General features: G+C 39.4%; 1 pseudogene; it reads right to left on the minus strand.

The window, feature by feature from the left end:
* Nucleotides 1–314: 314 nt before the first annotated feature.
* LOC118662432 lies at nt 315–831 on the minus strand (annotated as a pseudogene).
* Between the last annotated feature and the right edge of the window lie 14,366 nt (nt 832–15,197).

Raw genomic sequence — 15,197 nt, forward strand, 5'->3', positions numbered from 1 at the left:
GCCAGAGAAGTGCCCACAGCTGCCTGGATGGGAGTCTCCCCAGCCCAGAGCCTCTGTCCTGCCTCCTGCAAGCCTGACCCCAGGCAGAACAGGCCCCCCTCAGGACTACTTTGGTCTCAGTGCTTGGTCCTGGGTTTCATCATACTGGGTTTCTTCCCCTCGTGTGGCTGATCTGAGTTTCACAAAAAAGCCTGAACGATGGTGGCTGTGCTGAGCATCATTGAAGAGTTTTTCATGCAGCATGGAAGAGCCCTCTGGGTCCCTCCTCCTCCTCTTCTCTCTGCTCATCGCCTCTTTCTCCTCCCGGCCCATGGTTACTTCTTCTCCAGCTGCTTCAGCAGTGGGTTGCCTTTTGAGTCGTGGTCTTAATGCTGTCAGTCCTGACTATGCAGGTGGGGCGATGCTGATTGAGCATCAGGATGAGCTGCTGCTGCTCCTGCTTCAGCTCTTCTATCTGGGGGTTCAACACCGTATTCTTGAGCTCCAGCCACTCATATTCCTGCTGCAGAAACTCCTTCCGCTCCTTCTTCTTGTTCCAGCATCAGGTTGCTTCCACTTTGTTCTTTTCCCAGTGCCTTTCCTCCGCTCCTCTTCCTCGTCTAGCTCACTTTTCACAGATTGAGGCCTCTTGCCCAGTTTCACCTCCAGGAAGTGCAAAGGGGCGATCATGGCCCCAATGTTGTGGATGTCAGCATATTTCAGCTCCTCTGCAGTCAGGGCTGAGCTGGGGAGTCTGGTCAGGGGGCCAAGCCCTGGCAGAGAGCCCGCAGTCATGGAAGGGTCCAGGATCTGCCCAGGCATCATAGCAGGAGGAGTGGCAGTCCAGCCCTGCAGAAGCCACAGGTAGAGGCTGCAAACCCGGGGCCTGGGCCAGGCTGCAGGTGCCATGCCTGCTCAGGAGCCGCTATGGCACTAGCCCCGCCCTGCAGTGTCCACCGCCACCAGTGCCTCTCATCACATCCGCAGCCTCCCAGCTGCCACCTCCCATTGCAGTGGCTGAGTGTCCCTCCCGCAGGCTATGGCAGGTGGCCTGGGTCTCCCTCTTTGAGGCAATAGATCACGGGGCTCTGCCTGCCTGCCTCATCACCCCTAACCACTCGCCTGCCTACCTGATCACTCCTAACCGCTTGCCTGCCTACCTGATCCTGCCTAACCGCCTCTGCCTCAGCCGCCATGGTGGCTTAGTCCGGAAGATGTCTGTTCTATCCAGTCTAATTAGCATATTACCCTTTTATTAGTATAGATAATATTAGAGATAATGACAATAAGTATTATTAAGCACTTATATGCCAAGTGCTTTACCAAGTGCTTTACATGCCTTATCTAATTAAATCCTCACACAAATCCAAGGAGATAGAAACTGCTATTATCTTGACCAAGAAGTGTGGTGATATGGCTTGGGTCAGAAACTCTTCAATGCCTGAGCAGGGATTTGAACCCAACTCTGGCAGATCAAAGAATGATTTGATGTTGATGCTTTGACAGTTGCAGTGGGAGGACAAATGGGTGTAGTTTCATTCAAAGTCAGAGTAGAGCCTTGATTTCAGCACTATGATTTTAGTGAAGGTTTTACTTGTATATTTATACATACACTTCAGTGTCCATGGGTTATGAAGCTCAGAAAATGAGGACATCCCAGAAAACAGGGCTCCAAGGTCAAGATTTGGCATTTGAAATTTCTGACTGAACTATAGAATGTTTCAAACCTTCCTGCCAGACAGCTCCCTTTTGACTGCATAGGCTCCAGAGCATAAATTAGTTCAGCAAGTGCCTGCATTAAATTACCCTACACACTTTGTCACTCCTAATTGCCTTAATTTTAATGGATTCAAGGTAGAAATTCTATGCATTTGGTGACATATCCTTAATTCTGGCCTAACAAGGTTTTTACCTGGCACTCTCTGAGCGTAGTTAATTCAACCCCACTATCCAATGTCTCAGAAAACATTGTAGTAGGGTCTTGCCCCTTTATGCAAAGTTTGTTAAAATTGTCCATGTGTGAGGAGTTTCTGTTGCCCTCTTGGAGTCACAGGTAGTTTTTTCTACATCTGTGCTTGCTCATTTTCTCCCCTTGAATATTTATGCTCTTTTTGCCCATTGATTTTGAAAGAGGGGTATGGAAATTGATTGGCAGCATGGGCAAATAGCTGACGGGAGAACATGGGCTCTGAATGAGAATGAGTCCATAATGACAGAGCTGTGCCCAGTGTGACTAATGCATATGGAGTAAGGAAGCTCTGGGGTTTCCTCTGTGCATGCAATCTTCTCCAGTGCTGATGGCAGCAGACAGCGAGGAGTACTTTCTTCATGGTGAGGACTCAAGGATGTTCATCATTCTTAATGTTCAGTTGAATGTACTATGCCACACCTTTAATTTCAAGATGGTGTAGCTCTATGGAACTCTCAGAAGCTTTTATTCATTGGAGGATTTGTGGCCTTGTAGTTATCAACAGTCTGGATTAGAAGACTTAGCATGACTTAGTGATTATAGGGCTTTATTTTCCGGGGTGAGCAAAGGGATGATTTCCGCCACTGAAAACCCAGTTGCTTTATACCTATTTCTCCCTCACTCTCTGTCCTTTTCCATTGGTTTTGAAAACACAAAGAATAATTGTTCTTATTCAGTTCTGAACATGGTATCCACAGTGTGTGAAAAGTGAAAAATTCAGCCCGTGTATCAGTAGTGTGTTTCAGATTAGGACAAAGCAAAACAAAAAAAGCTTGTTTGATAGATTTCCTTCCCATAGCTTGAAACTAAACTGAAAAAAAGCATAATATTTATAGAGTATTTTTTCCACTTTCCAATCAGTTTCCCGTGGTAAGCACGTCATAAATATTTGTTGAATGATGGAATGAAAACAACACATGCATTCATTCATATATAAGTTTGGATTCTCTGAAACTCCCAGGAGACAAATTTAGGTTGGCAAAGAAAGGATTACTTTATGTACATATGAGTGAGGAATAAAGCACAGGTAAAAATGTGCACCTAAAGCCACAGAGGAGGAAAATAACAGAGCTGGGTATCAACTCTACCATAGCACATTGTGAGTGAGGAAATGACTAGTGTATCTACTTGAAGGGTTGGGATATTTTTTAGCAGCACAATAGCTTCCTGTTGGAAGGTTGTGGGTATTACTATTAATGACATATCAAACATTTACAAGGTGGTAGTAATCATTAGCAATCATGGTCATTATCATTGTTATTTATTCTTCTGGCTTGTCCGAACTCTGTAGGCAAACCAAAACATTTCCTAGAAACCATTTGTAAAACTTCTGGGGTTTTAAATTCTGCTTTCTCCTTCTCACAGTTAGGTGTTCAGGGACTAGCCTCACTGCTAAATATTATTTGCCTCTAGCAGCCCGCATCCTTTGAATATGTACAGTAAGAGAATATAAGTTGATTAACAGCCTGTGATATTGTTAGTCAGGTACATGGGTTTCATTTCATGGGTCCCAAACATTTATTGAGCTACTTATAGCTGTTTTTAAATTTTATTTTAAAAATTATTTCTTACTGATTTGGTATGATCCAAATAGGTTAAAGTCAGGTTTCCAATTAAATGAGTTTATAAGCCCTTTCACATATAAATTTATTTTATCCATTTTAGATAGCCCTTGCCCTCTGCCCCCATACCTTAATGAAATCTAGTTATAGATTTTCCTCGGGTCTCACTCTCTGAGTAGCTGAGTTAGGTAATTTCCTTTTGGAAGGGATTGCAATCTACTTACTTATATGTGTTTTTCATTCATGGTCATTATCATTGTTATTTATTCTTCTGGCTTGTCCAAACTCTGTAGGCAAACCAAAACATTTCCTAGAAACCATTTGTAAAACTTCTGGGGTTTTAAATTCTGCTTTCTCCTTCTAACAGTTAGATGTTCAGGGACTAGCATCACTGCTAAATATTATTTGCCTCTAGCAGCCTACATCCTTTGAATATGTAGAGTTAAGAGAATACAAGTTGATTAACAGCCTGTGATAGTTAGTCAGGTACATGGGTTTCAGTCCTCACATATGAAGAGTGCTTTCTTTCACTCTATTTAACCCTGGCTTTGGCTCTCTGACCTAATCTAAAGAACATAGTGTGAGTCCAAGAGGGGGTCAGGTGAATGACTATCCAACATCCAAGTAGAGCCACACATGGGATTTCATGTAATATCATTATTGCTTTTGTTGTTATATAAGCACTTTATTATTATCAGCTGCCCTCTTTGGAGCACTTGCTAAGGCCTAGTCTCTCTGTTCCACATTTCAGTTATTCTCATATTTACCCTAAATTACATTTTGCTCTAAGATAAGAAATCTGAATCACAGAGAGAACATGAGGCTAATATGTCTAAGATCACACAGATAATACATGGGAAAGCTTGGATCTGAACCATGGCCTCAATATCCATGCTCTTAACCAACTCTACTATACGATCAGAAATTATTGAGAACTTTTGAAAGTCAAAATGCAGTGATGCTCTTCACATCTCCAATATTTATTTCCCTCATCTTGTCCCCTCAGCATTATGCAACATCTCATGGTCTTAAGTTCTAGAGACAGGATGGATTGCATTGAGGAGAGAAGTGGGAGCAGAAGAGAGAGGACGGAGGAAAAGAGGGCATGTAGCACAAAGGCAGCACCAAATTTCAGGAGAAAATGAAAAAATATATATATTATCCTCCAATTATCCTTCTCTGCCATTCTCTCTTTTTTGAGTTTTCCTTTTTTTTTTTTTTTTTTTTTTTGCCTGAAACTTATTCTGTATCCTTTAATTCTTAAAGATTCTCAATTTCAATTTTCATAAACCAACTACCCACAATGAGTTTAACTGATAATAGCTTAAAAGTTTCTCTCTCCCCCAAGGGACATTTTCCTTTTAATAGAAGACATTTTGTAGACTAAAATACTTTAGGATCAAAAGCAATGAATATTTTATGGTGGGGTTCTGGCACCAGGATAATTAGTGAGGAAGATATCTCTGGACTGATGGCCAGGATTCACAGACCTTAGTATGTTCTGGGCCATCTGGTTTGGAGCTCAGACCTTAAGGGAAGGAATCCTATTTGAAGAAAAAGGAAGAGACTGAAAAGGAAGGGGAACGTCTGACAAGATTTAGATGGAGTGGTCTGGCTTCCTTTCCTGGAAATTCTTTAATATCCATAGCTAAGTTACTTTATTTTTGTTGGCAAGGTGGGCCATGCACAAATATCTCAAACCAATCATACTCTTAAATAATCTAGAGTCCTGAACTGGCCTGGAGCAATGTGTTTCAGAATCACAGATGACATGCTGCTGGTTCTATGCCCTATATCCTAAAAGCAAATTTGGATCCTAGTTGGACCACTTACTAGTTAAGTGGACTTGAATAAGCCTCACATTTCTGATTACTGTAATGTGGACTAGAATCTATGTAGTGTAGGGGTACTGAGAAAATGAAGAACAACTATGATAGGGATTAAGATTACTAACCCTGCCCTGGCTGGTTTGGCTCAGTGGATAAATTGTTGGCCTGCAGACTGAAGGGTCCCAGGTTTGATTCCTGTCAAGGGCACATACCTCGGTTGCCGGCTGGATCCCCAGCTCTGGTTGGGGCGAGGGGGTGTGGGAAGCAACCAATTGATGTGTCTCTACCATTGATGTTTCTCTCCTCTGTCTCTCTCCCTCCCTTCCACTCTCTAAAAATCAATAGAAAACATATCCTCTGGTGAGGATTAACAACAATAACAATAAAAGATTACTAACTCTGTGCACTTGACGTAGTGCCAACCATTGTATAAACAGCAGCAACTTCGGAGAGGAGGAAGTATGGGTGCAAACATATTGAAAAGCTTTCTCACAGGTCACACAGCTTGGAGAGGGCTTTCCTATGATGTACCCAAACATGTCTATACAGCTCCAGAACCGATGCTCTTAGACCAGGCTCTGGAACATGTTACGGACTTGGCCAATGGCAGTTATTCTTCACTACTCAGGCACTAGCCTATTCTCTTAATCAGGTTTGCCCAGGTGGAGCTGTCTGACCTTAGGCAACATTCATGTGCTATCCATGGTGGAGCTCTCTGCTTCTGATCGTCTGCCCTTCCAGACCTCTGCCTGCTACCTATGCCAGACAATGCACATTTGTGATTCTCCACCTGCCTATTCAGGCTTCTCCTTGCCACTAATGGTTTGGGATTTCTGTCCCTCCTAACTGGTGTGACTCATCATCGGTTTAGATGATCCTGCTTATGATTATGCCTCATCCTAAGCACAGAGTAGCTTGCATTCAGCCAGCAGCTCCCACACAACCTATATCGATGAACACAGAGACATGCTTTGTGTATAGCACGCAGTTGGGAATTGAAGATGTGCAAGTACTCATCAGAGCAGGGTCTCTTGCCATTAAATCAAGATAATCTAGTCAAGTAGGCATGAAAACAAGTCTCAATGGGAACACAAATGATCACAGAAAATATCTCAGAGGAGGTAAAAAATTACTTTGATTTTGAAGACTGTCTTAGGCAAGTATAGATGAAGTCATTGACTATAAAACTCATTTCTTGCCCTGGGTTTGGTGGGAAGGTTTAGCAACCATGTGAGAAAAATATTGCTGCCCAGCAAGGAATGCTGTTGTCCTAACAGATTTGTTTTTAAGGGGGAAAGACAATGAATCGGTCAAACTCCAAAATCCAAGTTTGGAGACAAGTACATAGACTTGGAAACAGGACAGTATTCCAAAGTTCCAAGAAGTTTTCACAAAAATAAAACTATTTTCTTTTAAACACAACACAATCAACTATTTCTTCAATGTATACAATTCTATTCCAGGCCCTGTAAATACTCTTGCATAAATAAATAAAGTGAGCTAAACTGGTACTTAGACAAACAATATGTTTTAATAAAAGCCTTCAAAGTAAAATTAAGCCAATGCACAGTTTCTTTGAACGAGCGTGTATTAACCGAAGCCAACACGTATTTGCCTTTGCAGAAACCGATACTGGAGCAGATACAGTTATAATCAAAGCCAGAGCTCTCACTTGATTTTTTTCCCCATTCCAACCCATGCATCCTAATTAAAGCCATATGATTGAACTTCAGCTATTAATTTTACATAACCTGATATACATGCACTGCTGAATAAATCTTGGGTCCTTCAACCAAATTAGAGAAGTTAACTAGAACGGATATGTTTGTTGGCTGGTGCCTAACATATAATTTACTTAAACCAATATTAGAATAGAAACCAATGTATCTGTATTTCAACCACATACACTTTCCCAGCATATGTGATTGTTACATAAATAGATGCATATTCCTCTAGACCACTTCATATTCATGAAACCAATGAATTAACTGCATTCAGAAGATGTGACAGAATAATCACTATGCCTTCCATTTCCCCTTTTTCTCCTTTTCATGTAAACTTAAAAAAAAATTACCTCTGTGAAACAGGTCAGCTAGGGAACCAGAAGAGAGTATATTATGAGGCAAAATTAACGAAGGCACTGCTGTCTGTTGGGAGGAATGCAGGGCTGAGAGTTAGTGGTTATAGATTTGGTTCCAATTTTGCAACTAACTTGTGTGTTTTTGGATAAATCACTTAACTCATCTGGGCCTGATTTTTCTCATTTGTAATAATGGAGATAATACTTCTCTAATCACACTGGGCTGTTATAAGAATGAAAAGGAGATAAAAATGTAAACTTACTTTGAAGTGGTCTTTTAATCATTACACAGCTAATAGGCATTATTGTTACTGATAATTCCCATGTCCTTAGATTCAAGAAATGGTTGTCAGTGGCCAAATAAAGTCATAATTTAGGAATAGTCAGACCAGATTCCACTGAGTGTTTTCCTTTCTCTGTGGCAGTCTCAGACTACAAGTATCTTCTGAATGGCCAACCCAGCACATGGGCATTTTTTTCTTTATATTCAGCCTCATTACATTTCTCCTTGACCTCTTCACTGGGCAAGAGTCTCATGGCCAAGGAAACAGAACAACTAAGGCTTGGTATCTATTATCGGCCACTCTTTATGGTATCCAAATGGGAAAAGAAAATGTAGCAGGATTTTCCCCCTACGCAACATCTCAGCAAGTCCTGAATAAATGCTAAGTATGTTCTTCAAGGGAGAGATCGTGAGAAATGCCTCATCTGTGATGGACAGTGTGTGATAACAAGGACATAGATGGTGATTCTGTGTGTATAGGAGTCTAGCACTAGACAAAAATCTCACGGGAGTTGAATTGAAGATCCAGTTCCTCACAGGTGATGAGCATCTACAGATTTCAACCCCACTTTGCTGGAGGAACCAGTCACCTCTGCATTGCCATGACTTTATTAGTTGAAAAGAGAGGAAAACAACTAATCAACACAATCTATGGAACTTAACATATTTTTCTGTAGTGTTGCGCTTCTCCTTTCCAGATCTCTCTTTCTCTGAGATAACTTCCCAGTAGCACTTGTCATAGGCAACCTTCCCATTATCTAGCTCAGTAACTTTAAAGTTGTGTTTTTTTTTTCAACAAATTATGTTAAAATGTATTTTGAATTTTAACAGTATACAAGTACATATGTATACATCTATGCAATAGAAAAAAAGATTTCTAGAAAAATTCTCATTACTTTGTGATACCCTATGAATTTTTGTATTTGATTCTCTATCATTGTGTAATATTTTAGTAAATATTTTTGGATACTACCCAATTGATGACATGACTCATTAATGAGAAGATATCCACAGTTTAAAGAACATTGAACTAGACAAGAATTTTCTACTAAAAATACCTCACAAGTCTCCTGAAGGATGAGAGGTTGATGTATTTCTATGAGCATATTGATTGATTCTTGCTGTATTTCCAGGAATATTTGCTTTTAAACTTATATTCTGAAAGAGTTGAAAAATTATGCTCTTCGGGGCCAGATTTAACCAGGTTTAAAACCTATCTTTTTGAGAAATTATTCATAATGTTTTTGAGTTTCAGCTTCTTCATCTGAAAACAAGGAAAAACCATGCCTGTGCCATTGGCTTTTGTGAGAATTAATGTGATACTGTGTTTGTGAATGTGCATGATATACTATAGGTATTCATTAAATACTGGTTTCTTTATTTCTTTCTAACACTTTTCCCTCTCCTTCCCTCCCCTCTCCTCCCCTCCCCTCTCCTCCCCTTTCATTCCCTTCCCTTCCTTTTCCTTCTTTCTTCCCTTAGAAAGCAGTATTGTAGTTAACCTCATGAACTGAACCTGGTATGGTTAGGATGGAAGGTATAATGCTCACAGTATGTGTTGATTTCATTTGCCAAGAAGTAAGGCCAACTCTTCATGAAGAATGCTGTCAACTAGAAACTGAAAGAAACAAAGAAAAATATTCTCAGCCACTGACCCAAGAATAATCTTACTAGCAAATCTGGCAGAGAAAAGAGCAAATGATACTTGTGGCTTTGGACAGCTACAATGCTGAGAAGTTATAGGTTCTCCTGTTTGCTTTGTATTTTATACTTGCTAGTCTTTCTAGAACAGTGGGACCTCAAATTGGGAGCAATTATCTTTAAACCATACTAATCCAAGCAGCATGATTCCCAGAGATTTAAGCATGGGTTAGCCCTAGGAAAACATGAGATATTTGTTATTCTACAACTCTTTTTTATTTTTTTTGTCTCTCCCTTTTTGTTTTTGTCCCTTCCAAGACTCAAGTGTTCTCTTGCTGCCTAGAATGTTTAATCAAACATCTTTCACTCTTTGTAACAGGGTCCAGATTCATCTCTCCTTCACATCTCCCATCAAAATGACAATATTTTCAAAATCCTTTTTAAGTATAAAAGCAAATATATGTTAGTTTACTCAAAGTAGCATATATGAAAATGATGAGAAATAGTTTAGTAGTGTGTCTGTTCTTGATTATGGGGAGAATATAAAATAAGCTCACCTCTGCCCAGTGTAGTTCAGTGGGTTGTGCATCGTCCTGTGCACTGAAAGGTTGCCAGTCCAATCTCAGGTCAGGTTACATACCTGGGTTGCAGACTCAATTCCTGGAAGGGGACATGCAGGAGGCAGCCCATCAATGTTACTCTCCTCTTCTTCTCTTCTCTTCTCTTCTCTTCTCTTCTCTTCTCTTCTCTTCTCTTCTCTTCTCTCTCTTCTCTTCTCTTCTCTTCTCTTCTCTCCTCTCCTCTCCTCTCCTCTCCTCTCCTCTCCTCTCCTCTCCTCTCCTCTCCTCTCCTCTCCTCTCCTCTCCACTCCTCTCCTCTCCTCTCCCTCCTCTCCTCTCTTCTCCTCTCCTCTCCTCTCCTCTCCTCTCCTCTCCTCTCCTCTCTCTCTCTCTCCCCCCTTCTTCTCTCTCTAACAATCAGTAAACTGTTACCAAAAAACCTACAAAGCTTAACAGTTCTCAAAATTTCTCTTGCTTCTAAATCAACTACAGAGCTTGTGCATTCTAGACTTTACTTCTGAAAGTTTTGATTCATTAAATTGGGAAAGAGGGCTGTGGTATGCCTTTTTACATATTTTTACAAGCTCTTTCAGGTTATTTTAATTTTGCCTTTGACCAATACTTTGGGAATTTCTGCCTTATTCAAAGGGGTTCTTTACAAATTAAAAAAGTAGATGGAGAAATACTTAGGTATAAGAGCTTCCTTTCTTAAAATAGTACTAAAGAAGGAATTGCTCTCAAAATTTGTACCCAAACTTCACTCTACACTTAAACTACCACTATTCCACTATGGATAACGAAATCAGGTCTGCACATAGTATGTGTTTTAAAAGAATCACCAGTAGGCATTTTGCTGTGAGACCATGTGTTATACAGAAAGGTTCAATATTGTGCTCTTCACAATGCCTGTAGAATAGGGAATAATCCTTGAATTTGATTCTCTAATAACATCAACCAATAATATCATTAGAAGCATTTTGAGGCAGATCTATCCTTGAATTTTTCTGAGTAAGAAAACCAAAGCCTTTGAAGTTACACAAAGCAGTTTCATATTTAATTTCTCATGTGTTTGTTACACACCATCAAGGTAGAAAGAATGCAACATGAGACCTGTCGACAGGTATATGAAACTCAGAGAATGTACTTAATGTTTTTGCAGTATTATCCCTAGTCAATGGCAGAGTTAGGAATTAAATCAGATCACTTGATACTAATTCAGGGCTCTGTTGACTTCATGATGTTTTATATAGTAGTGTAAAGTATGAACTTTTTAAGAGAGTTTTGGGGAGAGCAGCAAAGTTGGTGTATCAGATATCTATTGTGTACTGGCTTTCAACATTGATTTAGCATATGATTTTGTGAGTCAGTAATTTATTTTGGGCTCCGTTGGGCTGTTTTCCAGTTATAGCTTGGCTGACTTGTGTTGTAATCTGATGCTGGTCATCTGGTGGCTCTGCTTCTGGGTATAGGATGACTATTAGTCACCCCCAAGGTCGCAATAGGCCACCTGTCTTTTATCAAACAGACTGGTCCAGGACTATTTATATAGAAGACAGTTCCCAGCCAGGAGAGCAGCAGTGCACATGTGCAGAACTGGTGCAACATTCCTTTGGTCACATAAAGTAACAAGACAAGACTTGTGATTATGAGTAGAGAAATAGACAATGGATGAAGAAATAGATGCCACCCCTTGATGGAAGGAGTAAGTTATATTGCAAAAGACTGAAGAATAAAGACTTGGGGGTATTTGTGCAACCCAACACAGTTGATTTTAAAAGGTTAGAAAAATTAGCAAAGGACAAAGACACAGTTAAAATTGTTTAGGGACTTACTGTTTTATATATTCTTTATTTATGCTTATATTTTTTTATATTTTTGCACTGGAAAACCCCAAAAATGCATTCAGAAATATAAACCATACAATCTTTGAGGATAATTTAATTAATGATAATCAATAAAGTCCAAGAAAATCCTGGGGTGTGGCTAGAACATCTTTCCAATTATGCAGATGCTCATTATTCTTCATTGTAGCCATATAATGAACGGACACTAAATAGACTTTTGTGCACCAGTGTTATTGTGGATATTCTGAATTTGAGGGTTGTGAAATACCCCACTAGACTATGTGTGGAGTAGATGGGTGAGGACCACTGGGCCTCTAGTTTTGATTAAGTAGAGGTATTCAAAGGAGTCTAAAATAGAAAGACTTGCTACTTCTGCCAATTACAAGTTGGGTTATTTGTATCAACTACTACATATATGTTAGCCTTTGTAGCTGAAAAATTAAAGCTCTCTTTATCAGGTTGTTGTCGGATGAAATTAGATTATATACAAAATGATTTTATGATCATGGTTATAAACTAAGGTGTCAACTTCATCTGACATTATTCCAACAATATCAAAAGGCAGTATTTTTCTAGAGATCTTTGAGATTATTGTAGAATGGCAGCTTTTAAAATTATTTTGCTTGATGACAAAATCAGATTATACACTTGTTGAAGATGGGTGTTTCATTTACTTCAAACTCATTTTTGAACCTCATGTCCCAACCTAGAAGCTCTTCGTTATACCTCTTTAATAAAGATCTATCTACATAAATTAATAGTGATCTCTAAGCAGGGCTCTAAAACATTTCCCTTTGTGGGGACTTTTCTCAAATGCTAGTCCGATAAGGAAAGCTTAGAGGAATTGAGTGGAGATGAGTCCCAGCAAGGTCTTTGGATCAGAATTCCCCTTAATTTTCTTTTCCTTACAAAGTCAAAGCTTATGATCATTCTGTGCAACCACAATTAAGTAGATAAGACACTCTCTATGTAAGGATTCAAGGACAGAATTCTATCATGCTGGCTTCTACTCTGTATGAAGGAATGTTTAAGGAATAGGAGACTAATTTAAGTATTTTTTTGAATTGAATTACATATTTCCCTAAAAGTGAATTTGGTGACTGGTAGATTAGTGGTAAGCTTGAGAAGAAACTAATCAATACCAACAGCCTAGTATTACATCGAGTTCTCATTTACTGTTTCACCATCCAGATTTCCCAATACTTTCCCTTCATTCTTAATTCTCAATGAGCACTACGATGGGACAGAGCCCCGGCCTCCTCCTTTGGTTTCTGCTTCTCCCTGGGGTTCTCTCATTATGATTTCTGCTTCAACCTTCTACTAGAACACTCTTCAGAGAAATACTGCCCTTGCTCCTGCTTTAAAATTCTAGGCTAAGCAAGGACATATACCACTTTCTGTGTTTTCTATGATTACAGTGAACTGAGCTCTAATATTAGAAAAGGGAAACAAATATAAGTATAAACTTGACCAAAGAATAACAGAAAAAAGATAATTACCCACAGGAAGTCAAACTTGCAAGTGCAGGTTTCTAATCCTGAGGTAACTGAACCCTTAGCCTAAGTGTTGGTACATGTCTTGGCATCTCTGGTTTCTTGTTTGTTAGCCTTTCTTCTGACTTCCTGCCTTCCTGTCCTGGGTGCCATCTTATATTTCTCTACCAAACTAAAGGTCTCTTTAGATTCAAAACTCTCAGGCTCCTGTTATGCTTTATTTAGTTGTGGTGTCTTGTCCAAAGGTCATATACTTTCATCATCATTTACCAGAACCATATTTACTGATGCAAAAAATGCTCCCATATATTTTTTAATTCATGGTAATCTCTTCTTGCCCCATGCAAAGAAGAAACAATGACAATGGAAGACCCGATGAATCTATACCTTCCAAAACTTAACACATAGGATGTATACAGAAATAAAATGAATATTTAACAGAGTTTTTATTAAGAAATCCAGAGTCTAATAGGACACCACTTCTCAACTAGCTCTGGATACATAACATTGTAAGTTTCTTAATGTGGTTGTAGATATGGGAAATTTAAAGAAAGTTTGTTAAAATAAGCATCAGGAATATAATATGGATGTCTCCTCTAGAAATATGTCAAGTGTCATGTATTGGGTCCAGTATTTTGATAGGTGGGAACAGGAAGATGGAAAGCAAAACAGTCTGGTTTTCAAAGAGCTTGTTAGCCAGAGGGGGCAATAAAATAAGTTAATGGAATAATTCAAACAAATAAAGTAGAAAATATGGCTTAATGGGTGAGATGGTAAGAGTCTGAGGAAAGAGTAATTAGCAGATAAAAGATACAGATAAAGAGAAAGAAACAAAGAAAGAGACACATCAAGAGAACATTAAATGTTTTTGAAAGAAACTTGAGGGAGGAAGAATCCCTACCTCTCCATCTATTCCATCTCTTCTGGGAGTTATGTCATATCAGTTTGAGATACCTGAGATTATTTCCATGATTGAAGCATTTAGCACAGTGCCCATTCTAGATGTTTAATACGTATTAAATGTTAAATGAATTGGAAAAAAATATCTGTTGATCCACTCTTCCAGACAATCTCCCTCAGTTGGTTGTGGGTATATGAGTTTAGGCAATAACTCAATATCAGACATCTTTTAGTGCTGTATATGCTGAAGTATGAAAAAAAATGAACAAGGGCTTCAGCTTCTGTTTTCAATGGCTGATTGAGAAGTCTATTCACAGGTTGTATTTAGAAAAACATACAATTTAGTTTAGACATGACAGATGCATGCACTTAATAAATGTAAAATATGATTCAAATGTCAGAATTACTAATGCCAAAATGGGTGGTAAAAACTGTGAGTGACACAGCAAGTCTGAAAGAGGAACTTCCTCGTGGTAGGTCAGTGGCTAAAAAGATTCACAAGGACCTCACCATTTGTTACCAGGAGAAAAGCAACAGCTTCATTCTCATAATGTGGCATATGCTAGGAGTTCAACTCATGTTTGATAAACTTGAAGTTGCCTGATACCTGTGAGGGGGACTTTTTGAAAGACTAAATACTTGCTTTTAGCCAACCTTAAAGGATGAACAGCATTCAGAGACATAGGGAGTTGGGGGCAGGGCAATGTGGGAAAAAACAGAGCAGGGCGTGTGAATTGCTTGGGAAAGAGAGTTTGTCCTGGGTAGCAATAGGAACATTCATTAAACATTTATGGAACTATTCATTATATTAACTTAGGATGTTTATAAAGAAATAAGATATTAAATGGCAAAGTGCTTACAGATTAGTTGTCTACTGTCCCTGGCCCAGTTTGTGAAATGTTTGCTTTTTGATGATCTGCACCTACTCTTGTCTCCATTTTTGCTTTCAGCAAGCCACTTTGGGAAAGGGTCATGCCTGCCGGTGGGCTTGTCCCACACTGAGATTCCTCCAGGCTCCTTTCCAAGGACCCTGTCATTCCCTCCAGCCAGTTTCTCT

This window comes from Myotis myotis, unplaced genomic scaffold (assembly GCF_014108235.1).
Source record: "Myotis myotis isolate mMyoMyo1 unplaced genomic scaffold, mMyoMyo1.p scaffold_m19_p_9, whole genome shotgun sequence".
NCBI lineage: Eukaryota > Metazoa > Chordata > Mammalia > Chiroptera > Vespertilionidae > Myotis > Myotis myotis.